The sequence below is a fragment of the Gallinula chloropus genome (assembly GCF_964237585.1).
Source record: "Gallinula chloropus genome assembly, chromosome: 1".
NCBI classification, from domain to species: domain Eukaryota; kingdom Metazoa; phylum Chordata; class Aves; order Gruiformes; family Rallidae; genus Gallinula; species Gallinula chloropus.
Genome location: NC_140085.1, coordinates 82,064,766 through 82,079,910, shown reverse-complemented (window position 1 = coordinate 82,079,910; position 15,145 = coordinate 82,064,766). Strand labels below are relative to the sequence as shown.

Sequence of the window (15,145 nt, the reverse complement as noted above, 5' to 3'; positions counted from 1 at the left end):
GTACTTAGGCATTTTAATTGAGTACTGTGTGGTGTTCAAGTGTTGGCATGTTGAAAGAATTTAACCAAATTAAGAAATAGATTAATAAATACCATACCATTGTTTTTTTACCAAGTACTCTTCCCTCAACACATACTCAGATTTGAGAATATTTTTGAAGTGGGTACTGTAATGAACTAAATTTTCAACACTAATATTTTTTGAAAGTTAGATTAAAAAAAAATTAGCAACAAAAGTTAAAATAATAAAGATGTTGAAAGGAATTCATTGAAAAAAGTTATTTACTTGCATAACTTACCTATTTAGGAAAAGTTGTTTACTTTCATTTGAAATATAGAGAGATCACCTCTGCTAATAATGTAGTAAAATGTTACATGGCTGTGCCATGAATTTGTTCATTTTTTTTTTCATTTTCTGTGACTGTTTTAGATGTGCGATCACCTATTCTGATGACACTACAAGAAATTGTTTGGTGTGGTGCCCCAAACTGTGCTATACTAAATTTCTGTAATTTTTGTTCATGAAACAAAAATTATTTAAGTTGTACTCTACTCTGTAATACTGGGTCTCTGTCTGGATACATTGACACAGGCCTCTGCATGATTTGGTTTATGAACTATTAATATCATTGGTGTATCGATTAAAGTTCATGAACTAGACAGTGTACATTTTGATTATTCTGAAATCCAGTTGAGGTATATCATGAAAGTTTTACTGGCTGATTAGAGATCAAGCACAAGGCACAGAAAAAGATTGAGCAACAAATATCTGAAAAATTAACATGACAATTGGCATCACTCCTGATACCAAATAGTCACCGAAATACATGTTCCAGGTTGCTGAGGAAACACATACTTCACATTTTACATTCTGGAACCTTTCCAGTTCTAATCTCCTCCAGTGGTGCTGCTTGGTAGCACCTTTATTTGAGAGAGTAGAAATAGGGCAAGTGCTAGAAATTGGGAGGCTACAGAGATGACTTTTAGCTTTATTTCTGCAAATTTAAGCAGAAATTTAGTTTTGTAGAGCTTCAGGATTTTTTTTTCCTAATTTCATTGAAAATCAATCTTGCATAAAATCTCACTTAAAGTTGTTAAAACTTCAGGCAAGGGCAGAATGTCAAAAAATAAATTAGGGACCATGCTGCGCAAATTTGAAGTCTGGACCTGAAAAACATTAAATTGTGCTTCATTATTCTCTTTGCCAGATCTGTCTATCTGTGCTGGTAGACTAGGATGAAAAGAAATGGGGGTGGAAATCAATACTTTGCAATAAAAGCATTTTAGAGAAATAGCATTTGGGAGAAAAGATGAATAACAGTTACCCTGAAAGGAAAAAAAACCCAGTGAATCAATCGACCCTTGCTTTGGGGGGAGGTTATGTTTTGTCTTGGGGAGGGGGTGTTAACACTCCATTCATTGTGCAATGCAGCTGCAGGCAACTAAAGTGCAAGTTTTAGTGTCTGAACAGTGTTTTTTGGCAGCTCTCCATAGTCTATGTGGTAATTGACCTGTGATAAAGAACACAGATACTGGGGGTTTTTTTGGGGGGGTAGTGGTGGTCTCGTTTTGTTTTGTGGCTGTGCTCATGTTACTTATCTAGCTGGTATTTGGGAAGACATGCTTTTCCTGCTTTTTTGGATAAGAAGCATTGCCTTTCTCCAGAGGAAAGAAATTCCATCTGCTTTTTAAAAAGCTTAGAAATCAAAATAAATATTTTATGCTTAATAAGAAATACTGTGTGACAGGAAAGGAGGACTGAGAATGGAATTTATAACGCAGTTGTTTAAAATAAGTAGTGATCATAGTTATTACAACAGCAGTGTTGGTTTAGTAGTCATAAGTTTGGAAGAACAGTGTTTGTACTTTAAAGATTATTTTCTTTTCATTGCCTCATCCATGAAGTAGATTTACGTCTTCAGGCAGCTCTTCTGCCCAAACTCTGAAGAGACAAGAGAGCACTGAGAAGCAACTGCGTTTTCAAACATTGGATTCAGTTTATGACCTTCTCATCTTTCCTGGTGTGACCTTGAACTTGTCTACCAGATGAATGTATGTTTACTAAGAATTAGTAAAATGCATGATGGAGTTTTAGGTATCACTTTGAGATTCTCTAAGATGACACTTAGTGCTTAAAAATCCTGCCTTATGAACACTACATGCAGTGGCCTGTTGAAACCTGCAGCGTGTGTCTGAGTCTCCTTTGCTAACTATACAGAAGAGAACAAAGTGAAGCTGTCCCAACAAAGATGGTCCTCTTATTTAAGGCTGGATAATTTTTTGCCTCTGCAGTATACCTGTGGGCTAGCATATTCTCTGTTTTTTATTTTTTTATACATTGCTCATCAGCCCACCTTCAACAGGGAGATAGAAGGAAGCTATGCCAGGCTTGCCAGGCTTTCTGTTCACCCAGGACTGATGAAATAGCTAATTTTTTTTTAAACTTTTTTTCACACACACACACACACACACACACCCCCCCAGGAAGTCTGTGGGTGAACAAGCAGAGCAAATATAAGAGTAGTTCTGTAAATATCTCTCTGTTAGAAAAAGCCATACTTCTGCTCTTTTTTCTCCAGGTCTCAAGGCATGCCACTGAGGTGGCTCCAAACGCAGTTCAGAGGTTTCAAACACCACAAAAAAAAAAAAAAAAAAAAGACCTAAAGTCCCCACAGGCTTGTGCCAACTTATTTATTAAAACTGACAGATGTGACCTCAAAGATGTATCCCGGAAGGTCATGGGGAACTTGTCCCTCTGTGTCCCTGAAGGGATATCAGTCCCTTCTGCTGATGCTTTTCCTTTCATTCAAGCCTTTCTGCTATAGACTTGCTGACTGTCAGTGAACATAACAATACAGTTGAAATTTATGGATTCTAGAAATTTCCAGTGTCTGTTCTGTCTAATTTGTTACCTTGTGTCTCAAAGAAGCTAGAGTCCCTTCTCTTTTTAGGAATATCCTATTGGAATTGCTTTACCATGTGGGATGGAAGTTTAAATAGAAGCATTATCTTCAGTTAGAGTAATAAATAATAAGAAATATTAAGAATAGAAATAATAGGAAAATTTAGACAAGCTTTTACTCCTTCATCCCTATCAAAATACGACTAGATAAAATCTTGTGGTAGCAATAAAAGAGCCAAAGAAGACTGGAGTAGCTTCATTATATGAGTTAAAATTCAGCATAATTATCCTGTGAGATTTTTTAATTTCCATCATTCAGGAAGAAGATTAATTGTTTAATTTCCACATGGGAAATGAGGACACAACACAGAATGTATTTTCATTTTACAGTCAGCCGTCATCACTTTGAAAACAGCATCCTTACCCTACCCTTTTGACTTTCCACTTCTCTGAGAATCCATTGAGACACTTTAGAGCAATTGCAGCCCAGCTCAGATGGCACAGTGTGTCTTCTTTTCTCTTCTGTGAAAGCATGCCTAATAAGACATTATTAGGGCAGGAGAAATACCTCAGCTTCTTCATACCACTTTTTATCTCTTAGCTAGTTTAGTTTTAAAAAGTGCTGATTACCATATGGATCTTAGAGTTCATTACAGCAACTTCAAGTTCAGTGTTAGCAAGATCCCTTCCCTCTCACAGGAGACTGTAGCTTGTGAGGCTTGATCTTTTTTGTTTCTTTGTGAGACATATAATAACATACATTTTTCTGATTTGGAATATGGGTCCTAAAAGGTCCATAAACTTAGTTTCTACAGTCAGCAGATAACCCATTGTTTACACGTGCCGGTAGAGGTGACAGTGTATTCTCCAGGGACTGACCTATGGAAGACACTTTTAATCTTTTTGCCTAATCCATATCAGTCATGGTAGATGCCTACCTTGTATCTACTGGCATTCTCATTGTGCAAGGGGGTTTGGTTTCCAAAGAAGAGCACATTTCATGGCTCTAAGCTTGGTGCGGTTTGGCCCTCACCAGTGAGTTCACAGCCTGGAATAAGGGATACTTTGTTTAGGTTCACGTGATCTCTTCGAATAATTGGTGAAATTCCCTTTTGTCTGTCAGATACTTCATCATTAGTTATGGAAAACAATAAGTTTACTCCTGGGCATTCTTAGCACATAGTGAAGAGTTTGAATTGCTTTATGTCATTAAATCAGATGTGGTAGAGTTAGTACAGTTCCCTAAGCACAGCCTTCTGCTGCTGAAGAACCTTGTAAGAAGTTTTTGCACTGAACATCAATAGAGTAAGCATGAGACATTCTATTCCTAAGGGTCTTTGTTTGTTGCATTTCTAGTTTTATGGCAAATTGTTTTCACAGAATCATGGAATGATCAAGGTGGAAGAGACCTCTTGAGGTCATCTTGTCCAACCACCCTGCTCAAGTAGGGCACCAAAAACCAGTTACCTAGGACTATGTCTAGACAGCTTTTGATTAGGATTGTATAAGAATCACTTCTGTTAAACTGAAGAGCATTGAAATCTGTGGCAGAGATTACTTATATTGTTATTGTTTAGACTACTTGAATATTGTTTAGTAAAGTATGTGGGACATTTAAACTAGTGGAGGAGGCATAAGTTAAATTTGAAAAATTGATTTTAAAAAAAAGAAATTTTATGATATTTTGGTAACTTTTAGTGCACTCCTGTGGCTACCAATGCAGCAGCGATGTTAGAGGAACCTGCTGTATTCAAAGTAAATTTTTAATCCTGGCTGTATTATAAATTAGAATTTTGTAAATGGAGAACATGCTGCTTTATTTTTTGTAAACCTTTCTTTTGCTTCGAGCATTTTGTGATACTACAATAAAACTAAAAACATGTGGATCATGTGAGGATATATACGAATATTCTCAGATGTATAGTAATACCCTTTTAAAAAATCAGATGTTCTGATATGTGCAGAAAACAGCAAGCCAATTTCTTATTTTGACATCTAGTAATGTAAGGAACATTTAATTTATATTGGTGTTATTAGAAAATCTTGCCTGTTGCCTTTAGTAACTGAAATACTTGATTTTTCTTTTTTTTCCTGAAGTGAATCCTCTTAGATAAGTAGTTTAAAAAGAAGGAAAACAGGACTGTGAGGTTAATGATGTTAGTTTTGTAGTTCAGTTACTGTAGTTGGCTCATGTAAGGGTTTAAAACTGAAAGACACTGCTATAGTAGCATCACGCAAGATTGATAGCAATAGCAAAGTTACAAGAAAACTCCATTGGAGTTTCTGGAATTATCTGTGCTCCAGTATTTAAAAAAAGCTTAAACCACAATTCAGGAAATCCATCATATATGGAAGGAATTATTGTTTTTTTAGTATCCCTCAAAGAGGTGCAGTCATTTTAATATTATGTCCTCTTGTGCCTTGAGATAACCTCTTGATTGGCAAGATGGAACATTACTCATAGGTAGTGGGACTGACAAATTCTGGTTTCTTGAAGGGATCTGGGAAAACAGCCAACTGTGGGGCCTCTTGGCTTCATTATAAATTAAATGTGTAGTTTTTCTGGCAAGATAAAGCAAATAAGCTTTGTTGGTGTATTTGCTGTCGTACTGGACAAATATGAAGTTCCCTATGATTGAAGAGGCAGGAAAAGCAAGGGTGTGTGCCATTTTTAAGGTTGCTTACATCAGTCTTCCTCACATGGCTTTTTGTTGCTCCCTGGGTTGCAAGACTTGACAATTTCCAGCGCTTTCATCACCAGGCGTCCAGGCGTTTTCTGCCCCTGGGGGAATTGTCTGAGCCGTGTCTGGAACAGACATTAGTGTTCGCATGAGCCAACTTACGGATCTTCACTCAAACAGGGAAGGAGTCATTTTTTCAGTTTAAATCAATAATTTCCTGGGCCCAAGAGTGAATTTTGAATCCACTCAGCTAGACAGTCTTCTAAGGTGGATCTCTGCACAATACATGTACACTTATTAGGACTGTCGTAAGGGACAAGTACGTGAATAGATTTCACTTAGCCAAAGGATAAGAAAACTGTTTAGCATGGAGTAGTATCACCAGGAGAAACTAGATTGCCTCATCCCAGGTTAACATGCAGTTTATATTTAGAATACTCCTCTGCATGATGAAGGCATTGCATATGTTCCAGCAAATGTAGGTGGCAGATAGTTTTAAACACAGAACTTCTGGTTAAGGAGGACCACTTTCCTCTCCCTTCCAGCCTTTATTTCATTAGAGATTGGAGTTTTGATTGTCTAAAGCAGTCTGTGATATAAAGTGGGAAAGCACAAAGTGAAACAATGGCACTAATTTAATATAACAGGTTCTTAAATTCCCATGTACTTTTTTCAGCATGCATCGTGAAAGAATTTTGGCAGATTGGTATTTTGACACCTATCACTGTGTGTTCTGAAGTAATTCTGTAAGACCAGTGATAGTTACACACTCAAGAATACACTCCCTCCCTCCCTCCTTCTCTGTCTCTTATGTTTAGTGTTTACAGTATGACTTCCTAATCCCTTCCTATTCACCCTTGCTAGGAGAATGAAACAGGAGAATTACAGTTGACTGGGCATGTTTTACACTGGGATTAGAACCATCCTTCCTTTCCAGAGCACTCTCCTCTGATTTAGGGTGGTTTTACCTTACGTTATTTCTTTGATCATTTCAAAAAATCGGTGATTTGAACAAAGGAAATCAGTGTTTGAATCCAGATCTCATTTAAAATCTTTGTTCAAAGTGTACAGCCTTCTGCTTGAGTGATCCTAAATGATGATGTAAATGGAGTTTAGTTTGCTGTGAGGATTTCCTTTATAGTCGACATTAAGTCCCATGTTCCCATCCTATCCATTGGTCTGCCTCAGTGTTTGGCCTTTTCTGCTCCCTGATTTTCATTCCTGGGTATCACAGTGCTGTCATGAGTTAAGCCTTTCCTTTCTTCATGTCTTTTCTTGCCACCTTTTTGTCTCTAATGAGAGTGTGCTGTGTAGCACTGAACTGTGTATGTGTCTAAGCAGGGATTGTGTATCTTACTCTAGCAAGTCAGGAAAATAGCATTAGTGTTTCTGAGTGCATGAGATCAAGTTACTGTAGAAAGAACAGTCTTTGCTTCATAATAATCAATGAAACACTGTACTTGGTCTATCCAAGAAAAGAATTTTAATATAGTAAGTTTTTCACTTGACTTTTTAAAATGTTAACTTTGTGAAGCTCAAGCTATTCTAAAAGCAATGTCACAACTTCTTATTCTGCTTCTTACAAAGCAGAATATTAGATTTAAGTTAACATTTACTGGTTCCATTTTTTCCCCTTGTTTGATCAGCCTTACACAATTTAAGTAGTTTTGGTTTACCTTATTTTGAACATTTGAGAACCATCAATATGAAAATATTCCAAATTACAGTATTTCTGTTTTTTCCATAATGAATCCTACTACATCAAATCTCTGCATATTTCTTGTCAAAGACTTTTCTGGGACTTGAAACAGGAATGAGCTAATGTCCTCCAGATATTTGGGGGTTTTAATCCATTTTTATTTGCTAAGTCTTGGGAATAAAACTTTAGAAAGCATAGTCGCAGAGATGGCTCATAATGTCAGGACACAGCTGAAAGGAGAATTAGTATGATGTTATTCTGCATGATTAGGCCAGGCTTTCAGCAGAAATGATGTTATCCGTGATTAGATTTTGAAATAAATTGCCAAGTGATTTCAGTTATTGTTCTCCATATAAGTGACATTTTAACATATATGAAGCAAATGGGCAATATATAAACATGTTGTTTCATTGAAGAGGAGAAGATGAGCCTAAATGAATTTGTTTTGCTATTTGTGATGGCATTGTTCTGTTTTGAATATCTTGGGTGAAAGCAAGTATCGTGTTCAAGATGGAACCAACATACTGCTTTAACAAACAACCCAGTTTGAAATCTTGTTGGTGGTCAATAACAAGTACATTCTCTTTAGCTGGTGAATAGCAGCAAAGCCAAGGGGTCACCCAGTGAAGCTCTAAGATAAAACAGTGATACAGATCTTTATTTATATTTTTATGCATTATGTAATTAAGCATAAGTACTTTAGCAACTGGCTCACATACTGCAGAAACAAATCTCTTATGAACAGCTTTTATACTTTTGTTACTTGATTTGCATTTTACATAAATTATTGTCCATTCAAATTAAAACCTGTATGCTACAAGACATAATCAGCAATAGCTGGTTGGAAAGAGTGCCTCCCTTGGCTCCCCTCACTTCAAAACCTTCTCTTGTATTGGCCAGCGTCCATGATAGGATTTTACAATTCAAAGACTCTGCTTTTGTCTAGGTTAGGCTATTGATATTATTGAGCCTCCTCAAAATGAAGCAATTTCTTAACTAAATTTAACCGTTTTACAGCTGTCTAAGGATGTGAGTCATTGCTAATGCACAAATTTTTCTAGGCAAATGCTTTGGAACTGAGAAAATACTTAAGAACATATACATTGGCTCCCCTGAAAATGCAAATATTAGGTCATTTGTCAAGTCAAAAATCAGTCTTCAGTCTTGGGGTCCTAAAACCTGTTGGGCTTTTTTTGTTGGGGTTTTTTTTAATTCCTGAATTGAATTATGCTGGAATCTCCTTAGAAGCTTGTAAGGATATGCCTCCCAGTATCAGTTTTCAGAAATAGCAAACTTCAGCAATAGGATGGTGTTAGATAGTTTGAAGGAAATTCAAGCTAGTTAATAACAGGACAGAAGGACTGCAAACATAATAGTAATAATCTTAGAATACGATTTGAAACATCTAGTTTAAATACTGTTTATTATAGGCAATATGACAATACAGAAAAGTACTTGGAATATACAATAATTGCAATCCAGTTTAGGGTGACTGTGTTAGTTCTACTTTTCAGTGATCCATCAGCGAACTATTGCAACCAGAGGATAATAAGGTATGCAAAGGAAAGGAGGATAAAAGGAAATAAAGCAATGGAAATGTCCTTAGAGATTATTTATGTAAAGATAGATGAACTATTTTTCTGGCGGATATAAATACACTTGCAGAGCACTTTTGTATAAGAAGGCACCAGGAAGAGAATAGTGTTTTGGATCAATGTTAATTGTCTGTTGCTTCTTCACTGAGGGTACAAAATAATTGACTGTCTATACAAGTTAAATCAATTTGCGTTGTAGCAGTATATCTTCCTGCATACTCTTCTCTAGTCAACCTTATTGCATAAGTGTGTGTTCAAAGTCAGGTCAAGAATAAAGCATTAATTGCAATAGTTGTCCTATCTAATTCTTAGATGTTTTTTTCTAATCTTTGTTTTAGCTGTGGGCATGTTTTGTCCTTCTGAAGCAGTATCAATGTGCCTAGTTGCGGTCCATACATTTATATGACAACTAAGACTTTATTTTGAGTAGAAATTAAAAAACAATTCTGTGTGCAGTTTCCAAGCTACATAGAAATAAGATGTTTTATTTATAAAATTAAACACTGTAGATCTTCATGCTAACTTCAAAGGATTAGATATCACAAGATTAAAAATGACAAAAATGTTTTGTTTTCTGAAAAAGCAGGCATTTTTTTTTTATGGGTGCTATTCTGAATTTTATCTGGATCTAAGTAGCAGTAGATAAGCATGACTTTGTTAGGTGTACTACTGTGTAGGATATACCACTACACTGGACTTCCCTCATTTGAAATTCTCTTTTTATCCTGTCCTTCTCCATGCCCTTCACACCTCCTCAAGCCTGGTCCTCTTTCTTAAGCCACCAGGATGTTCCTCTGGAGCCCGTGGCCACTGGAGAAGTCTCATGGTATAAGATTCTTCACAGCAGTTACAGAATCCCACTGTATCAGGTTCTGCAACATCAGGGCATTTCCAAATTGCACAATGATATTACAGTGTGCTGTTGTGAAGACAATAATGTTCCAGACACCACCACTGGTATCTTGCATTTCCTATTGTCTTTAATTTACTTTATGCTCAACAAACTCTACAAAATTAATTGATATGCAGCGTATTTGAAGGTGATTTTTTGGTATGATGATTCAAGAACAGGAATCTATGAATATAACTTGACTAGTGTAACCATATTTATATCAGTTGGTTGGATCATAAATTTAAAAGAGCATACTGGATACAGCTGAGCTTTGGAAGGAATTCTGACTTGTGTTTGCCAAAATGTTACTTTAAAAAGGGAAATTGTTTTGATCTATCCTGAACTTCAAAACAACTTAAAAATCTCGCCTTACAAGATGACATGGTATGCCCGAAGCATCAGTATTCATTCAGCTTGAGCACATTGTTGCTATTCTTGGGAATTTAATCTTTAAAATGAATGGCAAGAACATTACTTTCATTTTAATTGATTCAATACAATAATGTGAATAATATCTACTCATGTGGCAGACCTTACTGCACTGTGGACTTTAAAAGCTACACCTTGTATTGGAGGTTCAGATGCAGCCAACACACGTTCAAAAGATCAGATTTTGCTTCCATCCATGCAGTGGTGAATTTTACTTCCCTCACACCCAAGACCTTGTTAATGCTAAACTAAATGTGGATTTTTGCAATTCATGCAGGACTATTGTAGTGCTATTTTTGCAAGATCTACAATAGAAAAAAGTTGCAATGATGAGGTTTTCAATGCAACCTTTATAAAACTTGAGCTCAGTCTTATAAAACTGACCAATAATATCCACTTATAGGCTTTCATTATGGTCTCCAGAAAGTGATTTTCAGAAACACAGTAGTATGGCTTTCTTGAACAGTCTCTCAGGGCTTAAGGTGACATCTCATGAATACATTTTAAGAGCAAAATTTCTTGAATTCAGATCCATCTCAATTTTCTAGAGTAAATGTCTTACCCCTTCTTCTGAAGTAAGGTTTTTGGTCTAATACAATAATGTGATCATGTCTGTTGTAACTTATGTTCTTATCCTGATATTGATGCAAGCCCATCTTTCTTAGCTTCTCAAATGCGACTAGGAAAACCAAGTATGACTGCAGGCTACCAAATTTTTATCATGGTATTAGTATTCTTACAGTGAAGGGAGTGGCATGTCTCCAACTAGACGGGAATTGTAGCTCTTCTGCCGTCGCACACCTGTTTACTTGCATACTCCATCTTCAACAGTAGCTTTTTTTGCCTTCATGTTAATATTCCTGGCACAGAATAACCTCATCTTGTCATCTCTGAGAATCCATCCTCTCCTTGTAGTCATTAACTCTGGGCCTGATGTGACCAATAGCGCCTTTACAAAACCACGAAGAACTGTTTGGAGAGCTCACAGCTTATGTCATGTTCTTTATTTGGATGACACTGTCACAGGAATAGAGCAGAAAACTTCTCAACCCACCTGATTATCTCGGTCCTTTCTACAGTACTGCTTGCACTGAACAGAAGCTGGCATTGGAAGAGTGGAAGGCTTAGCAGTACCCTGAGATATTCTTTTGTATATCTGTTCTTGTAATACAAACAAGCAATATTATCAAGTGTTAAATTGATTGTCTTCTGTATGTTCAGTATATATCATGATGAAAGTGTCATGTTACTGATCAGAACAGTCTCTGTGGAGCTGCACTAAGGAAGTCAAGTGCAGAGTATAAGCACGAGCATTTTTATCTGCTTATATCAAAATCTAGAGTGGAAGATTTGTTTCCAGGGAAGTAATAGAATTCTTCTTTGCCTTTGGAACAAATGCTGGAGGAAACTTCTCTTGCCTCTGCTCCTGTGCTTTAAGGCTGGAAGGCAAAATAATTAGTTCCACACAACTAGGAATAAATTGCCCAGGTTGAAACATGGTAATGCTTGACAACTGGCAATGTTGGAAAAGAAGATTTCAGTAAATCATTATTGATGAGGAAATTGCTATGCAGAGCAGGTGATTCCAATGTCTGTAGGTGTACCTTTACTGTAAGTTTAGTGTTGCTAAATCAGCCACTGATTGCAGTCTTTACCCTGCAAAATAACTATATATGGCACAAATAAAAATTGTTAATAATCTAATAATAATATATATTTTTTATTTTTCATTTTTTTTAGAAATGCTGTACAGTGCTCTGTATTCCTTAGACTTGTAGAACATTTCAGAGGAAATTTATCATCTTCCAAATATTTGAAGATTAACCAGTGCTGGTTCAATCCTTGTCCCTTTTTGTTTCCATGGGGACTTGGAGATTCCATTGCAGTTTATTTCATCTTTCACTAGGGAGAAAAGAAAGATCCGGTTGTGGTTATCTGTTATCTGGGGTAGGAGAAAAGGATGGTAAAACAAATTTAGCATATATTATGTATTGTTTTTGAAAAGGATTCTCAAACTACTTGCAAGGACATAATAGCAGAATTCTTCCTTAATTAAGTACATGGGCAAAGTTAAACTATTCTGTGTGCTTTTTTTTTCTTCTTCAGATTGTGTAGTTTTGGACAACCTGTCATTTAGCCATTATGTGATACAGTAGTGCAGGTCTGGGAGAAAAATTAAATAAATGCAATTATTTTATTGTGAGTTGTAATTTCATGAAGGAAAGTTTGCATCTATTACTTACAAGTGTTTCAATTTGGATACATCAGTTGATCCAAATTCTAGTTCCTGTAGTTTTTAGGGCATGTCCTTGTTGGGGACCATCAGTTATCTGACCCTGCAAAAAGACACAGTTGTAAATAGAGGGGTGGGTTTTTTTCAGTAGTGCCTAGCTATTGGCCTGACTTGGAACATTTCAATGTACCTGCTGTTCCCTGCATGATAACAAAAATCATCATTTATTACTCCAGACTGAAAAGCATACATGTAGAATGAACCTGTGTGACAGGTTCACACTTTCTACATGAGACTACAGTAGACTGCTACTTTCTACATGAGACTTTTAACAAAAAATTAATATATATATATATTAATATATATACTTTTTTAAAAGCAAGTTTATATATATTTATACAATTATTTTTAAAGAAAGTCTCATGTAGAAAGTAGCAGTAGTCATATATGGTACTGTTGTACAGCTGTGATCTTACTCTGGTCACAGTAGACACTGAAACACAAAAATGCATGCTGTGCTTGTGCAAATGCTTGTGCTGCCTTGGAAGGCATCTTAATATACGTTGAAGCTGAATTATGTAGCTGTCTCTGGTGTGTGGTTTGCTCGCAGCAGAAAGTCACCCTGCACTATCCCCTCTTCAGCCAGTTGGAGCCTTTGCGAAAGGGTTTCGCCTCCAGCAGTAAACACAAGTCTAAGAATAGCTCACCCTTCTTTGTAGTATATTTTCATGGTTGGCTGTCTAAACAGCCAGCCTGTCTAGACAGCGGACGACACTGAGAGCTCGTAATGTCAAAAGCAGCCACGTAGGCTACTCTTGGGGATCTTACCTCCTCAGTAGCTGCATGTGTGGGCGCCAGGAGAACTTTTCAGACAGAACTAGTAGGGTTCTTTCTGAAGCAACATAGCTGCAGGAATATGCTAGTAATGCATTAAATAATAGATATGAGTCCATGAAGAACAAATTTTCAGTTCTTACTGTTATTTCTGACTCACATGATATGCCTAGGTGTTTTTTGGAGCTCTTTAAAATTTGCTTTGTAGCATCATTTGTGTTGTGCCCAAATTTAAATGTTAAGCTTAACTTGGAGGCCTGATACTTTTTGCTAGAAGAAACTAATGACAAAGTTAATCCAAAACCAATTTCAGTCCATTCCTTAGAAAAAACGACCAAAAAAACTTACATAGTTCTGCTGCTATCAATAATACACAGTTTGTGTAAAAAGCTGGATTGTAAATTTACATGTGCTTGCATAAGGGGAAGAAAAATAAAGGGTATGAATAATCTTACACCAGGAGACTCTTTCTACAATCATGGGTCACAGAGAAACATTGTAGAATCATAGAATCATAGAATATCCTGAGTTGGAAGGGACCTGTAAAGATCATTCAGTCCAACTCATGGCTCCACACAGGGCCAGCCAAGTCAGAGCATGTGACTGAGGGCTTTGTCCAGATGCTTCTTGAATTTAGTGAAGCTCCTAGCTGTGACAGCTTCCCTGCAGAGCCTGTTACAGTGCTGAAGAACCCTCTCAGTAAAGAACCTCTTCCTAATATTCCACCTAAACCTCCCCTGTTGCAGCAAGGATTTCCCTGAGTTAGGTTGTTCTTCCTCCTAGCTTCCACTTGGAACACATCTACTGCTGTTTGTGACTAATGTTCACCCCCCCTGCATAATCTTTTACATTTATCATTATGATCCAGACCATTTTCTAAAACTATGTTCCGGATATAATTTTAATAGACATAGCAAAGTAGTAGTGGACATATCAATGTAGCCATTTGCTCTGTAGACACAGCAGATCGGTTTTGGAAGAGTAAAACATGGAGATAGTTGCTGTATTCCCAGTAACTGAGGAGCTGCTAGCTGCTGCTCAACAGATGAATCAAAAAGTCTAATTAATGCTTTGATTTAGTTTACTAAACACTGGACCCTATAGCCTTTGGATTTGTCTGGTTACATTATTTCCTACAAATGTCTTTGAAAGCATAGCTTCCTACAAGATGGGTACCTCACCTGTCAGTTCTCCACTTTACGATGCATGGTTGTTGATGCAGGAAAAACTTGTCAGGAACAACAAAAGGGAAGCAGTTGAGAAATCTGTATCCAGTTTAATCCTTTGCTGATAAATGTGTTTTCAATAGGTTATCATAACGTTAATACATATGTTTCTTGTGATACGTAAAAAGAGTTTAGCATTGGGTCTGCTTAGTCTGTCAAAAGATATATTCAGAACTCATCAACTAATTGCATTCTACATGCACAGAAAACAAGGCTGATGTATTTTCTACCCAGGGAATGATACTTTGTGTTAGTCTGCCATATAGCAAGCTAACGTCTAATATGAAAAAGCAACATGCTGATACCATAAAGAATATGATGGTACCAAAGGAAATGCTTAAAATAAAACTTCTTCACAGCTTCTTAATAAAATTACTAAGTGCCTTTTTTGGTTTATATGTGCAGTAATGTTTTTCTCAGCTGTTTTCATTTCATCAGTTGTTAACACATTGATCATCCTTCAGTCATCACACAGTACCCAGCATCCTCAGGAATTAGGAATAATGCCCTTTTTTATGTTGTCCTTGTAAATCCTTTTTAGACTTCTTTGTTCTGAATTCTCTTGTGGTTTATGGGAAAGGTTATCGGTCCCTTGGTGTAGTATTAGATGGGTTTGGTTCCATTGCTTGATGTAGGATTATAGGAACTAGGCTCT

General features: G+C 36.6%; 1 protein-coding gene across 2 annotated transcripts in view; it reads left to right on the top strand.

Annotated features, from left to right (window-relative positions):
- The window catches only part of ERC1 (ELKS/RAB6-interacting/CAST family member 1), a gene marked incomplete at its 3' end in the record, with an annotated part of 279,280 nt that overhangs the window by 83,022 nt on the left and 181,113 nt on the right, over window positions 1-15,145 (top strand). The window lies entirely within an intron of this gene.